Below are 15,679 nucleotides of genomic sequence, written 5' to 3' on the forward strand. Positions count from 1 at the left end.
GTAACTATATGATCCTGAGTAAAGATAATAATACCTGAAATGCTTCCTTCACAGTGTGATTGTACTAACAATTTTGACTATGTTTGTGTGTATGTAGACAATCATGTTATAGTCATGTCCATTTAAAAGCATTTACTTAATCTCACTTTGTACATATGTGTAATATATGTATATATAATATAATATATACATACATACACATTCCCCTCTAGATCTTTTTTTTAATTTTTTAAATTTATTTTTAGTTTTCAACATTAATTTCCAAAAGACTTTAAGTTCCAAATTTTCTCCCCATCTTGCCCTTCCCCCCACCCCAAGATGGCATGCATTCTGAATACCACTTCCCCCAATTTGCCCTTTGTTCTATCACTCCCCTTCTCTTATCACCTTCCTCTTCTATTTTCCAGTAGGGCAGGATAGATTTCTATACTCCAATGGCCTATATGTCTTATTTCCCAGTTGCATATAATAACAATTTTTAACATTAATTTTTAAAGCTTTGGGTTCCAAATTCCCTCGCTCGCCTCACACACCTTCATTGAGAAGGCAAGCAACTTGATACAGGTTATACTTGTCCCTCCTCAAAAGTGTTTGCTTCTGATTACCCCCTCCCCCAAACTGCTTTCCCTTCTATCATCTCCCCTCTCTTATCTCCTTCCCCCCCTATTTTCCTGTAAGGTAAGATAGATTTCCCTATTCCAATCAAGTATGTATGCTCTGTATTTCTGAAGCCAAATCTGATGAGAAGATTCACTCACGTCCTCTCACTTTCCCCCACTTTCCCTCCACTGTAAAAGCTTTTTAACCTATTGCCTTTAGGTTCAGTCACTAGGTTTATTTGGTTTTAGTATTATGTCATATTACTTCATGCTACTCTGTCAAGTGCTTTGATATACCTCTGTAGTAAATTTCTTTTTAAAGTGCATTGCAGTTGATGAGTTCCTTGTCCATCTGCATTATGGTTATTATTGTTGTTTAATCATTTCTTCTTTTATACATTAGGAAACTGAGGTTTACAGAGGTTCACTGCCTTGCTTAGGATGGTTTTTTCAGCATTTCGGTCATGTTCAACTCTTTGTGATTCCTTTTTGGAGTTTATTTTGGGAAATATACTGGAGTATTTTGCCATTTCTCATTTTAGTTCATTTTTTGCAGATGAGAAACTGAGGTAAACAGGGCAAAATGGCTTATTCATAGTCAAACAATCAGTGGCATCTGAGGCTGGATTTGAACTCATGAGTATGGGTCTTGATTCCAAACCCAATGCCCTAACCACTTAGCCGCTTAGCCACTCTGCCCTGATTCACATTAGGTCTCTTCAAAGAAATTATGATTTTCCTCAGTAGAATTATTTTTTTGTGTGTCTCAGAATTTCATTCTTAGACTTCTCTTAAAGCTGCTGCTCTGACTTCTCTTAAAAATACTTAGTCCATTGGATCCTATCTCCTTCTTCTAAATTCTTTAAAAAGTAGTTTATCAAAACATAGGTTACATTTTATGATTTTGCTAAGATTTCCTCTCCTCTGTCACAAACTTTAAAAGGGAATCATGATTATATGTAAGGTTTATCGGGACTTGTATTTCAGCAATTAGTTCTACTGTGTTAGTGGGAATCAAATGTAGAATGGAATTTATCATTGTTTATTCTTCCAGCTTCTGAAGCTTTGTGTTTTAAGTAAGTGCTAGCATTGAAAAGATCAAACTCTGAATTCATTAAAAAAACACTCACACACAACTAATGGCCAGGGATAGAGGAGCTAAGTAGTTCTGTTATATCTGATACTTACTATTAGTATCTTTCCTAGAAGGAATTGTAATTAATTGTAATTAATTGATTGATTTGCATTGGAGATCTTAGATATAGAACATAGCTAACCTTTTTAAATAAATACACAGAGTTTTACTCTAGGAAAGAAACATATAATGAGTTACAAAGTATAAGAAAATCATGAATCCTGTCTTTGTGGTTTTAGACTTTTCCAGTACTGAACAGAGCCCACAGGTATCCACAGCCTTAGCCTATTCGTTGGAATGGGTTTCTCGCCCTGAATGATTGATAATATATATGGAAGGAATACTTTGCAAATTCTACCACAATGTCTAAATGTCACTTGGAATTATTATATACATGTATGTGTGTGCTGAATGGATGCTTAGATTTTAGCCGTGAGTTGATATTAGTTGGTCAAGGTTTTTATTAAAGAAGCAAATTTTAAGCTAGCTCTGAAAAGAAGGAAAAACCTACTGTAAAATAAATGATTAAGTGGACAATTTCAGATGCAACTTGAAATATATTTTTTTAATGAACTGATGTACAGAAAAGTAAGCAGAACTGAAGAATTTATTCAAAGATTACATTATGTAGAAAAACAACTTTGAAAGACTTTAGAACTTATGCAATGATAAACAATGATTCCAAAGGATGAAAATGAAAGACCACTCATCTCCTGACAAAAAGCTGATGAACTTAAAATGCAAAAAGAACCAAGAATTTTCAGACACAGCTAATGTAGGAATTTGTTTTCAAGAGAATGTACATGTTTACTGAGGTATTTGATTTGTTTAGTTGTTTAAAATCTGCTCCACAGGCAGGGGAGGGATAGATTAATAACAACAACAACAAAAAGAAAAACAATTTGCTAACTGATTTTTAAATTAAAATAATTAAATAAGTACGTACTTTGCAAAGAGATGAGGTTTGCCAAGGGGTGCATACTCTAGAAGATGAGCATACCATGAAACATTGATAACAGTGCTTAAAGACAATGGAAAATCTCCAGATTTGGAATTCAAAGTAAAACAATGAGTAATGATCTTTCCTAATTATATGTGTTCAAACACACACACATGCATGTATGCACACATATATGTGTAAGCATGTGTATATATGTATATACATACATGTATATAATTTTACAGACACAAAGATTTAGTTAATGTACATGTAATTAAAGACAAAAGCATCCTTTAACAAAATGACAGGATACTACATTTGAACATACTTCAGAAAAATCTAAAATTGTCTTACTGATCAACCTGTATCCTCAGGTAAAATATGAAAAACAAATAGTTTTCTTGAAAGCTTTTCTGTCTGGAAGAGGTTTGCCAAATTTTGATCATTTTGTCTCTTCTTAAAAAAGTCTTCACTAATTTAAATTTACTGAAAAAATGCACACATGAAGGAATTCATAATTATATAGAAAACTGTTTTCTTTCAGATCTTCATCTCTAGATATCAACAGCACAGTCAAAACATTTGTGACTACAATTTTAAGAATCAAATAATATTTTCATTTAGTTTATTTAATAAATTAATGTGGTGCTTGGATATTCTAATGCAGATAGTTCTTGTTTTATGTAAATTGACAGTATATAAATTCAACTTTACATAAAGAATTCTAAAACAATTCCAAATTGCAAAGAAAGAAAAAAAAAGTTATATTAACTTTACTTTACAGTGTTTTGCTCTGTCTTCACTCCTGTCCCTCCGCTTCTTCCACACTCGCAAAAAAAAAAAGTCCAAAACAATTTTCATGTGAAAGCAGAACAGACCTAAGAAAGAACTCTAACACTTTGGAATCTAGCACAGGGGTCTGGTTTGAGACAGAAGAGTACTAATTTCTGTGTCCAGCACCAGTAGGGCTGTTCCCAGCCTCCAGGTGTTTCCAGTCCTCTGCTGTTGGTGTCTACCTTACATCATGTGTCTACCTTACATCTTTTTAAAATTGGATAGAAAAAGTTTGCTGAAAACTCCACTTCCTTCACAAATGTGTTGCTTGATGCCAGGGATTTTATAGAATTACACACTAAGAACTGGAATAGTCTCTCTATATGTACATATATATCACATATAAGTACAAATTTATAAATTAAATGTGTTAACTATATTACGTGTTATTAATTATAATAATGTTAATGAGTAATAGTTCTCTGAAACACTTAAAACCACTTATAGTTTTTTCAGGTATGTGCTCTATTTTTAAGAACAACACAAGACTAGGTATTAAGTAACTACAGCTGACGCTTCTAAAATTATCAAATCCCTGTAATCTGATTATATCATTATAATATCAGTGTGTAACAACACTTGCAAGTAATTAATTGTTAGAGGTTCTATGAGTAATATCATGCTTCTTTCCCAAAAAGGGGAAGAAAAAGTACACAACACTGTGCTGAAGAAGACAAATCACTTTAAGTACTGCTATTTAAAGAACTTTTTTCCTTTACCTTTAATTAGAATGATTAGTCATTTGTAGCAAGTTAAAGATGAAAAGACTGAGGAAAAAAAATGAAATATGTTTTTATTGTTTCCATACCTATGTAATTAAACTTTTAGAGTGAATCATAGATACTCATTAAAACAATAGCATTTTACTGTTAATATCTCTAACTCCAAATAAGCAACTAAACATATGAAATTATTACTTCAAAAATCATATCAGTCACAATGTTACCATAGCTGAGCAAACTTGAATTTGTGTCAGTTACTAATTATAAAACACTAGCATCTACCTTTAGCAATGTGCTTCCCACATTCCATCATGCTATTGTAATCTTACCTCAAGAGAATCTAATTTTAAATAATATATATTTCATTAATACATATAAATAAAAGCCAAAAATATATGTACTCTGACCTGTATGGAAAGAACATTTAATCTCTCTTGCTCTTTCTCTGTCTTTCTGTTTCTGTTTCTCTGTCACTGTCTTTGTTTCTGTCTCCCTCTCTCCCTCCTTCTGTCACACTCTCTCTCTCCCCCTAAAGTATATTATGATCTAAGCCAAATGATGAATGGGAAAGTGTGGGGAATAACTGTTTTGGAATTTTATTGAGAACTTTCTGTATCAAGGCAGAGTGGAAAGACAGATACAAAGGGAATTTGCTGTGCTGAGAGCCCTCTTCCCTAAATCACTTGTAAATATCACACAAGCTCTCCCCATCTGACAAGAAAAAGACAGAGACAGAGTAACAGAGACAGAAACATGAAAAGAGAATGAAAAGAAAAAAGCATAAAGAGAGAAAAAGAGCATCATTTTGGAAGAAATGGAAACATTGGTGTTAAGGCTTGGGGTAGCTAGGTAACTCAGCCTCAAACACTTACTAGCCGTGTCATCCTGGATAACTCACTTAATCTGTTTGTCTGGGTTTTCTCATCTGTAAAATGGGAAAAATAATAATAGAATTCTTGTGAAGATTAAATTAGATAATAAACATAAAACACTTAACATTATGCCTGGTACATAGTGAGTGCAATATAAATTGTACTCATCATCATCATCATCGTTATCATTTTCTGAAAAAATTCAATGTCCTGCAGCTTGGGAAACTTGATACTCTGACAATTCACCTCAAGTTGAAATACACGACTTCTTTGCAAACTAAATTGAGTTTCATTTCCTTATGTGCTGAGGTTGAATAGTCCCTGAGTTATTGTGGCTTTCTTTACAATTAACAATTAATTGACATTTATTTACTGATTGTTTTAGAATTTTATTTCTAGTGTTTTAATTTTGCAGCATTTCATATTTGATAGAGTAATTCTTGGGATCAGAAAAACAGATGTTGCATTCAAAACTTGAACACGTACTTTCTATGCAATCTTCAGCAAGTCACTTAATTTCTTAGTGTCCCAGGTAACTTCATAATCTGAAATTAAGTTGCAAAGCAGTTGCTGATCTACATTGGTAGAGGGAGTTTTCTCACTGAGAGGTTATTTAAATAATCTTGACCAAAATTTTTTTATAATGATACTGATGAAAAACAGTGGCAGCAACAATAATTGACAATAATAATCACCTATATTTGTATAACACTTGGGTTTACAAAACCAACAAAAATAGTTCTCCCTTATCTGGTGGAAAGCAAAATGGGATTAGTTACAGAATATCAATACATTTTCCAAAATCCACGTGGGGATTGAATTAGAAGACAAAATTCATTCAAAGAAACAAAAGGAGAATAATCTTAAAGAAACAACAAAAAGAAGCATGAAAGAAGATGATCCTAGCAGAACCAGATATCAAAATATATTACAAAGTAGTAATCACCATTGTCTATCACTACTACCAAGGGCAGCAAAGTGGCACAGTGGGTAGAGTGTTGAGTCTGGAGTCACAAAGATTCATCTTCCTGAATTCAAATCTGACTCCAGACACTTCCTAGCTATGTGACACTCCAGAAATCATTTAAGCCTGTTTGGCTCAGTTCCTCATGTAAAATTAATGAACAAAAACAATAGACCATTTTATCATTGGAAATAGTTATGTAAACAACATATAAAAATAAGTAAATGTAGTATACTAGTGCTCAATAAACTACCTAGCCTTTGGTATAAGGACTTATTATTTGACACTCTTGAGGGTCTTCCCTTCCTAGTCTGATTTTTTTTTTTTGAGTAGGCAAACTAGGCTGTTTTTTGCCTCATTTCTCATCTAGCCTTAAATCACAAAATGGGAGTTGCCTTAGATAAACTGAGACCTCGGAAACACTTTAACTTAAAAAGGCCGAGGTCTCCCACTGCATCTGGGGTCATCTCCAATTGTCCTGACCTATGTTTTGGCACTGGACTCAGATTATCCTGAAGGAAAAGAGTGAGGCTGATGTCTTTGCACAGCACTACCTTGCATAAATTCAATTCATTTGCAAGTTAAGACATCACCCTGCTGATGCCATTGTTCCTCTTCAAGAATGAAAGAAAAACGACAACATCATTTGACCAAAAAAAAAAATAAGAAGAAAATTGGAAAGCAGTAAGGGAGAAAATTAGTTTAGATCAAAGCCTTCTATCATATGCCAAGATAGGTCCAAATGGAAACATGACTTATATGAAAAAATTCACATGACAAATTAGAAGAACTAGGAAGAAATTTGCACTACTTCCCATCGGCTCTTTTCACCATCCTTGTAATTTACCAAAACAAAATAGCCTTCTCAGGTCACTCTTTTCCATATGTATTGTCTTCTATCATCAGAATTCAATCTCCTTAAGGCCTTAGCTTACTGGCTCTCCTGGTTTAAACTAATGTGCTATGTCATGCTTTTTCCAATCAAATCTCTAGCCTTTCTCTTGGAAAATGTGTAGTTCTTAATATCTGCTTATTGTGGACCAGTATCCTGGGACTGGAAGAGTGGTAAAATTTTCTGGCTTTTTGATTAAAGTAAATTCTGTGTGTTCTTTCCAAGGCTATTCATATCCAGAATGGGATACATTGCCTCCAGCCCCAAGCCACACCTCTTTGGTTAATACTCTGAAGGTTAGTATACTTTTCAAAATAAACTTCCTACCCACTTGGGCTTTCCTTTAGATGAGACTTTAATCAGCCTAGTCTGTCTCCATTTTGGGAGCCGCTCTATCAAGACACTGTCAAAGGGTCCAGGCTGGGAGCAAGTTCATTTCCACATCCCTGCCTTATGGGATCAAAGGATCCTATAGATCTCGAACTAAAAATGTTCCCTAAAACCATCCAGTACAGTCCTATCACTTTACTTTAAATGAACAGGTAAAATCTAGTCAATAAACATAGGCTAGATTTTACCTGTTGATTTAAAGTAAAGGATAGGACTGTACTGGATGGTTTTAGAGAACATTTTATATGAATTCAGACTCCATAGTTCTCTCTGGATGTGGATAGCATTTACTATCATGAGTCTGTTGGAGGTGTTTAGATTCTTGCATTGCTGAGAAGAGCCAACTCTATCAAAGTCAGTCACTGCACAGAGTGGCTGTCACTGTGTATAATGTTCTCCTGGTTGTGTACACTTCACTCATCATGAGTTCATATAAGTCTTTCCATATTTTTCTAAAGTCCTCCTGCTCATCATTTCTTATAGCACAATTGTATTACATTACATTCATACACCACAACTTGTTCAGCCACTCCCCAACTGATGGACATCACCTCAATGTCCAATTCTTTGCCACCACAAAAAAGAGCTGCTATAAATATTTTTGTACATGTGAGTCTTTTTCCCATTTTTATGTCTCTTTAGGACATAGACCTAGGAGTGGTATGGCTGGGTCATGTTGGCCAATCTGATAGGTATGATGTGGTACCTAACAGTAATTTTTTTTTTTTTAGGCAATTGGGCTTAAGTTACTTGCCCAGAGTCTCACAGCTAGCAAATGCAAGTGTTTGGTCTGAGGTGGGATTTAAACCCAGGTGCTCCTGACTTCAGAGTCGGGGCTCTATCCACTGTGCCACCTAGCTGCCCCTAAGAGTCACTTTGATTTACATTTCTCTAATCAATAGTGATTTAGAGCATTGTTTCATATGACTATAGATAGCTTTAACATCTTCCTCTGAAAACTGCCTCTTCATATCCTTTGACTTTATTTTTTGTGTGTATTTTTTATTAATTTATTTTATGAACAATCACTTCCATATGCTTTTGAGTTTAAAAGTTTTTTGCCCTTCCTCCCCACCACCCTCTCCAAGACAGCACACAATCTAATATACGCTATACATATATATTCTTATTAAACATATTTTTACATTAGAGATGTTGTAAGTAAAAATTAGAACTAATAGGAGGAACCACTAGAAAGAGGAAACAAAACTCAACAGAAGACCAAAAAAATAGAATTCAACTTCCATAGTTCTTTCTTTGGATGTGGATGGCATTTTCCATCATGAGGCCTTTGGAGATGTCTTAGATCCTTGTACTGCTGGGAAGGGTTAAGTTTATCAATTTTAGTCATTACACAACATGGCTGTTATTGTGTACATAATTCTCTTGGTTCTGCTCACTTCACTCAGCATCAGACCATTCAACTCTTTCCAGGTTTTTCTGAAGTCAACCTGTTCATCATTTCTTATAGCACAATAGTATTCCATCCCATTCATATACCACAACTTGCTCAGCCATTCCCCAATTGATGGGCATCCTCTCAATTTCTAATTCTTTGCCACCACAAAAAGAGCTGCTGTAAATATTTTTGTACATGTGGGTCCTTTTCCCATTTTTATTATTTCTTTGGGATATAGCCCTAGAAGTGTTATTGCTGGGTAAAAGGGTATGTACATTTTGATAGCCCTTTGAACATAGTTCCAAATTGCTCTCCAAAATGGTTGGATCATTTCACAACTCCACCATCAATGCATTAGTGTTCCAATTTTCACACATCTTCTCCAACCTCTATCATTTTCCTGTTCTGTCATGTTGGCCAATCTGATAGGTGTAACGTGGTACCTCAGAGTTGTTTTGATTTGCACTTCTCTAATCAATAGTGATTTAGAGTATTTTTATATGACTATACATAGCTTTAATTTCTTTATCTAAAAACTGCCTGTTAATATCCTTTGACCATTTGTCAATTGGGGAATGACTTGTATTCTTATAGATTTCACTTAATTCCCTACACATTTTAGAAATGAAGCCCTTATCAGAGAGACTGGTTGTAAAAATTATTTCCCAATTTTCTACCTTCCTACTTTATTACTTTTGTTTCTCATCTAATGAAGCATTTTGCTTTATTGAAGATTATCAATAAGCACAAGGTATTTTTCTTTCTTTTCTTCCTTCCTTCCTTTCTTTCCTTCTCTTTCTTTCTTTCTTTTTTTCTTTCTTTCTCTTCCTTCCTTTCTTCCTTCCTAACTTCTTTATTTTCATTCATTTTTTCCTTCCTTCCTTCCTTCCTTCCTTCCTTCCTTCTTCCTTCCTTCCTTCTCCTTCCTTCCTTCTTTCTTCCTTCTTCCTTTTCCTTCTTCTTTCTTTCTTTCTTTCTTTCTTTCTTTCTTTCTTTCTTTCTTCCTTCCTTCCTTCCTTCCTCTCTTTAATTCCCAGCACCTTCCCTTCAATTATTTTTCAGTAATGATGTGATCTGTGGTAGAGTAACCTTTTACTTATCATAGCAATCCCACATTTGTAAAATGATTATTCAAATAAAGTCTTTTTTTTCCAAAATGGGAAATATTAATAATGTTCATGATTGTTCCAAGTATTTGAAAATCTCTCCTCTTAGGTCAATGAATTGCACATACAACTGAAAAAGCACAAATTAAAAATCCTTAATTAAATATCAAATTAGAAATACTGAAAACGAAAGGAGAGATTAATAAAAGTGAAATTGAGAAAACCGTTGAACTACAAAATAAAACTAAGAGCTGGTTTTGTGAAAAAAAACAACAATAATAAAATAGATAAACTATTGGTTAATTTGATTTTGAAAAAAGAAAACCAAATTACCAGTATCAAAAAATGAAAAGGGTGCATTCACCACCAACGAAGAGGAAATTAAAACAAAAATTAGGATTTATTCTGCTGTATTGTATGCCAACAAATTTGACAACCTTAGTGAAATGAATGAATATTTACAAAATATATAAATCGCCCAGAATAACAGAAGAGGAAATAAAATGCCTAAATAAACCCTATTCAGAAAAAAAGAAATTGAACAAGCCATCAATGAAATCCCTAGGAAAAAATCTGCAGGGCCAGATGAATTTGTAAGTTAATTATCTCAAACATTTAAAGAACAATTAATTCCAATACTATATAAACTATTTGGGAAAATAGGCAAAGCAGTCCTACAAAATTCTTTTTATGATACAAATATGTTACTTATACCTAAACCTGAAAGAACCAAAACAGAGAAAGAAAATTATAGACCAATTTCCCTAATGAATACCTAGGAAAAAGTTTATATAAAATATTAGCAAAGAGATTACAGCAACTTATTTTGAGGATAATACACTATAGCCAGGTTGGATTTCTACCGGGCTTAGTTCAATATTAGCAAAATTATCAGCATAATTGACCATATTAAAAACAAAACCAGCAGAAATGACATAATTATCTCAATAGACACAAAAAGAAAAAAGATTTTGACAAAATACAGCACCCATTCCAATTAAAAACACTAGAGAACATAGGAATAAAAGGAGCCTTTCTTAAAATGATAAATATTATCTACCTAAATCAATCAACAAGCATTATATATCATGAGGATAAGCTAGAAGCATTTCCAATAAGATCGGGGGTGAAACAAGGATGTCTATTATCAACATTGTTAATCAACATGGTACTAGAAACGTTAGCTTTAGCAATAAGAGAAGAAAAAGAAGTTGAAGGAATTACAATAGGCAAAGAAAAAACAGAGCTATTACTCTTTGCAGATGATATGATGGTATACTTAGAGAATTCTAGAGAAAGAAGTAAAACAATACTGAAACAATAAACAACTTTAGAAAAGTTGCAGGATATAAAATAAAGACATAAATCATTGTGATTTCTATATATTACTACAAAGCCCATTAGCAAGAGATAGAGAAATTCCATTTAAAGTTACTGTAGACTCGATAAAATATTTTAGAGTCTACCTGCCAAGACAAAACCAGAACCTAAAAGAACATCATTATAAAACACTTTTCACACAAATAAAGCCAGTTCTAAGTAATTAGAAAAAAAAATCAGTTGCTCATGAGTAAGCCAAGCTAATATAACAAAAATTATAATTCTACCAAAATTTATTTATTCAGTGCTATACCAAACTACTGAAAATTTATTTTACGCGGCTAGAAAAAAAAATGACAAAATTCATCTAGAAGAACAAATGATCCAGAATATCAAGGGAATAATGAAAGGAAATGCAAGGGAAGGCGGCCTAGCCATACAGGATTTTATATTGTATTATAAAGCAGCAATCATCAAAACTACTTGGTACTAGCTAAGAAATAGAGTGGTGGATCAGTGAAATAGGTTAGGTATGCAAGACACAGTATTCAATGATTTTAATAATTTACTATTTGATAAATCCAAAGACTCCAGCTTTTTGTCATGTTTGGTGGTTCAGTTAGTGTGCCAAAATATAACAAATTCATAGTCATTTAAATTTGATATAGAAAGCATTTATTAAGCTTTTGCTATGTGCCATTTAATAGAAAGATTGGCATTTGCTATTTGCCAATTTATTATATTTATTTTAAATATATTAAATATTTATTATAAAAATAAAAATAAACAGTTCAGCATGAGAAGCTCACATTCCATGGTGAGAAAACTGCAATTATGCAAGTAAATGAAATCAAAATAAATAGAAAATTAATAAGGAGTAGATTCAAGCAAGAGGGTTTATTTATTAATATTTTCAAAAACAGATGCCACATTTTAGAAAGCAGGTGGCATTTCATCTGAACCTTGAAGGGAGACAGAGTGTTGAATAGGTGGAGTTGAGATGGGACAGCATTCCAGGCATAAGTTTCAGGGGCAGTCTATGAAAAAGTAGTTATAAAAGATAAATAGTTTAGGTGAGGCTATGTGAAGGGGGGTGGAACTAAGATGGCAGAATAAAAGCAGTGACTTGCTTGAGTTTCCCCCAAACCCCTCCAAATACTTGTAAAAATGACTCTAAACAAATTCTAGAGCAGCTGAACCCAGAAAAATAGAGAGTAAAACAAATTTACAGCCAAAGACAACCCGGATGGTTGATTGGAAAGGTCTCTGGCACAAGGCTGGGAGAACAGCACAGTTCAGCATGGGCCATTCAAGCAAATAAGGGGCCTCAGCGAACCTGGAGAATACATCAATCACCTCCTGAAAGAGATCCTCAAAGGAAAACTCCTAGGAATATTGTAGCCAAATTCCAGAGTTCTCAGGTCAAGAAGAAAATATTGCAAGCAGCAGAAAGAAACAATTCAACTATTGTGGAAATAATCAGGATAACACAACATTTAGTAGCTTCCACATTAAGGGAGATGAAGGGCTCTGAGTATGATATTCTGGAAGTTAAAGGAGATAGGATTACAACAGAGAATCACCTATCCAGCAAAACTAAGTATAATCCTTCAGGGGAAAAAATGGGTATTCAGTGAAATAGAAGACTTTCAAGCATTCTTGATGAAAATAGTAGAGCTGAATAGAAAATTTGACTTTCAAATACAAGACTCAAGAGAAACATGAAAAATTAACCAGGAAAGAAAAATCATAGGGGACTTATTAAAGTTGAACTATTTACATTCCTACATGGAAAGATGATATTTTTAACTCATGAGACCTTTGTCAGTGTTAGCCTAGTTGGAGGGAATATATATAGACAGAAGGCACAGGGTGAGTTGAATATAAAGGGATGATATCTAAAAAAATAAAATTAATGGGTGAGAGATGATTGTACTTGGAGAAGGGGAAAGGGAGAGATAAAATGGGTTACATTATCTAACATAAAAGAGGGATGAAAAAGTTTTTAACAAAGAGGGGAAGAGGGTGGAGGTGAGAGGAAATGAATGAATCTTACTCTTATCAGATTTGGGAGGGAATAACATATACCCTCAACTGGGGTATGGAAATATATCTTACCCTACAGGAAAACAGGGGGGAGAAAGGGATAAGACAGGGGGAGAGGTAATGGAAGGGAGGGCAGATTAGGGGAGGGGGTAATCAGAAGTAAACACAGTTGAGGAAGGGACAGGGTCAAAGGACAGAACAGAACAAATGGGAGGTGGCATAGGATAAAGGGAAATAGTTTTTCACAACATGGTTATTATGGAAGTGTTTCATATGACTACACATGTATAACTTGTATTGAATTGCTTGCCGTCTCAATGAGGATGGGAGGGCAGGAGGAAGGGAGAGGATTTGGAACCCAAAGTTTCACAAACAAATGTTAAAATCGTTTTTACTTGCAACTGGGAAATAAGATATAGAGGCAATTGGGTATAGAAACCTATCCTCCCCCATAGGATAACAGAAGGGGAAGCAGATAAGAGAAGAGAGGGGGATAATAGAAGGGAGGGCAGATCAGGGGAAGGGGTATTCAGAATGCAAGCCATCTTGGGGTGGGGGGAGGAAAGAGACGGGGAGAAAATTTGGAACTCAAAATCTTGTGGAAGAGAATATTGAAAACCAAAAATAATTAATTAAAAAAGAAAGAAACAAAACTCCATACCAATAAGCTTTAGGGATTACACAAAAACAAACAGATAGATAGATAGACAGATAGATAGATAGATAGATAGATAGATAGATAGATAGATAGATAGACAGACAGACAGACAGATAGATACTCTGCCTGAAACTATTAAGGGCCAGAATAAACCTGGGTTTTCTTATTTTAAGTCCACTTTTTTTTCCCCATTATATAATGGATTCCCCTACATGGCAGTTTGTACCAAGCATCAAATGAAAATTACAGGAAGTTATTTAGGTGTTAAAGGAAGGATATTCATTATGGAGAAGGTGGGGAGCATTTGGATAGACAGAGAAGAGAAGATGATAGTGGACACTCCAGCTGAGGATACTATAAGCAAAGACCAGAAGGCAAGAGGGAGAAGTTGGGGGACTCTGGGAGGAAATAAATCTAATGGAATTTATAGGTTCCTAGCAGAAAATAGGAAAATAAGTCTGAAAGGCTATGTTGGGACCAGAATGTGAAGGGCTTCAATTAAAGACAACTTAAGCATCACCTTATACCTGAGGCCTTTCCTAACCCCCCAGTTTCTAATGTACTTCTTCACAAACTACCTTGTCCTTATTTTGTATATAGTAAATGTACATATAGTGGCTACTTACTTACAGTATATTACTTATAAATGTACACATATATTAATTGTGTATAGACACACATGTACATTCAAAGAAATAGTGTACTTGAGGAACATAAAGTAGGCCAGTTTTGGAGAGAGAGAGAGAGAGAGAGAGAGAGAGAAGTATATATTCAGCTGGGGGGGACATAGACTGGAGAAAGACTGTGAATGACTAAAAGACAGAATAATTTTTATTTTAATCTAAAGGCAAATGGAACCATTGAATTTCCTTGAGCAGAGGAGTGGCATAGTTAGACTCATGATTTATGACTAACTATCCAACACCCTCAGGCATGATAGATTTGAGAGGGGAGAGGCTGTATACAGAAACCAATCAAAACATTATTGCAATAGTCAATGTGAGAGGTTATGAGGTTTTTTTGTTTGTTTTGTTTTGTTTTAAGTCTGCTAACTGTGTAAGTAAAGAGAAGGGAATGGATGAGAAAGGTCTTGTGAAGATGGAATTAACAATCCTTGGCAAATTATTGCCATATTGGAATCATATGAAGACTGAAGAGTAAAGGATAACTTCAGAGAAGTAGGATCTTTTTTTTTTAATTGACAAGTGTTTAATTGCTTAATTCTTACGATCACATCATTTACAGCTGAACCTTCCAAGTGAGTTTTAACACTAGTATTCACATACTATATGAGTGGAATTTTAAGACCACTTACCCAAATAAAAACTCAGAGGTATCTCCAGGTAGAAAACAGAAGACCCTCCTACCCAGCAGACTGGTGTGCAGAGGCGAGGCAGAAACAACAGCAAGCAGTATATATGGTCTTGGACAAACCACTCCAAAAAGCCCCCTCCCCACCTGTCTGTCTCAATTTCTTTATCCTCATTGGCTGAGGCAAGAGACCTCACAGTCTATTTTCAGAACCCAAGAGATACATTTTACTCAAAACTAGCTTGGGAGAATTGCCTTACTTGGTAAAGTTAAGGCACAAAACAACAGAGGGGGTGGTTACAAAACAAGGGGGGGTGGGCAGCTGGTGTACAACCCCCTTCCCCAGAAAGAAAGTGAAACTTAGGCCCAGCTCATGCTGAAGCCTTACTGCATCCATGGACCATAGCTTACATCTTTCATGAGAAACTTTCATCTGTCCCATACATATAGAACATGTTTGCAAACTTTAAATTCAATAGGTCTTAAAAGTG

The sequence above is a fragment of the Phascolarctos cinereus genome, unplaced genomic scaffold (assembly GCF_003287225.1).
Source record: "Phascolarctos cinereus isolate Bilbo 61053 unplaced genomic scaffold, phaCin_HiC Scaffold_7;HRSCAF=346, whole genome shotgun sequence".
In the NCBI taxonomy this organism is placed as follows: Eukaryota; Metazoa; Chordata; class Mammalia; order Diprotodontia; family Phascolarctidae; genus Phascolarctos; species Phascolarctos cinereus.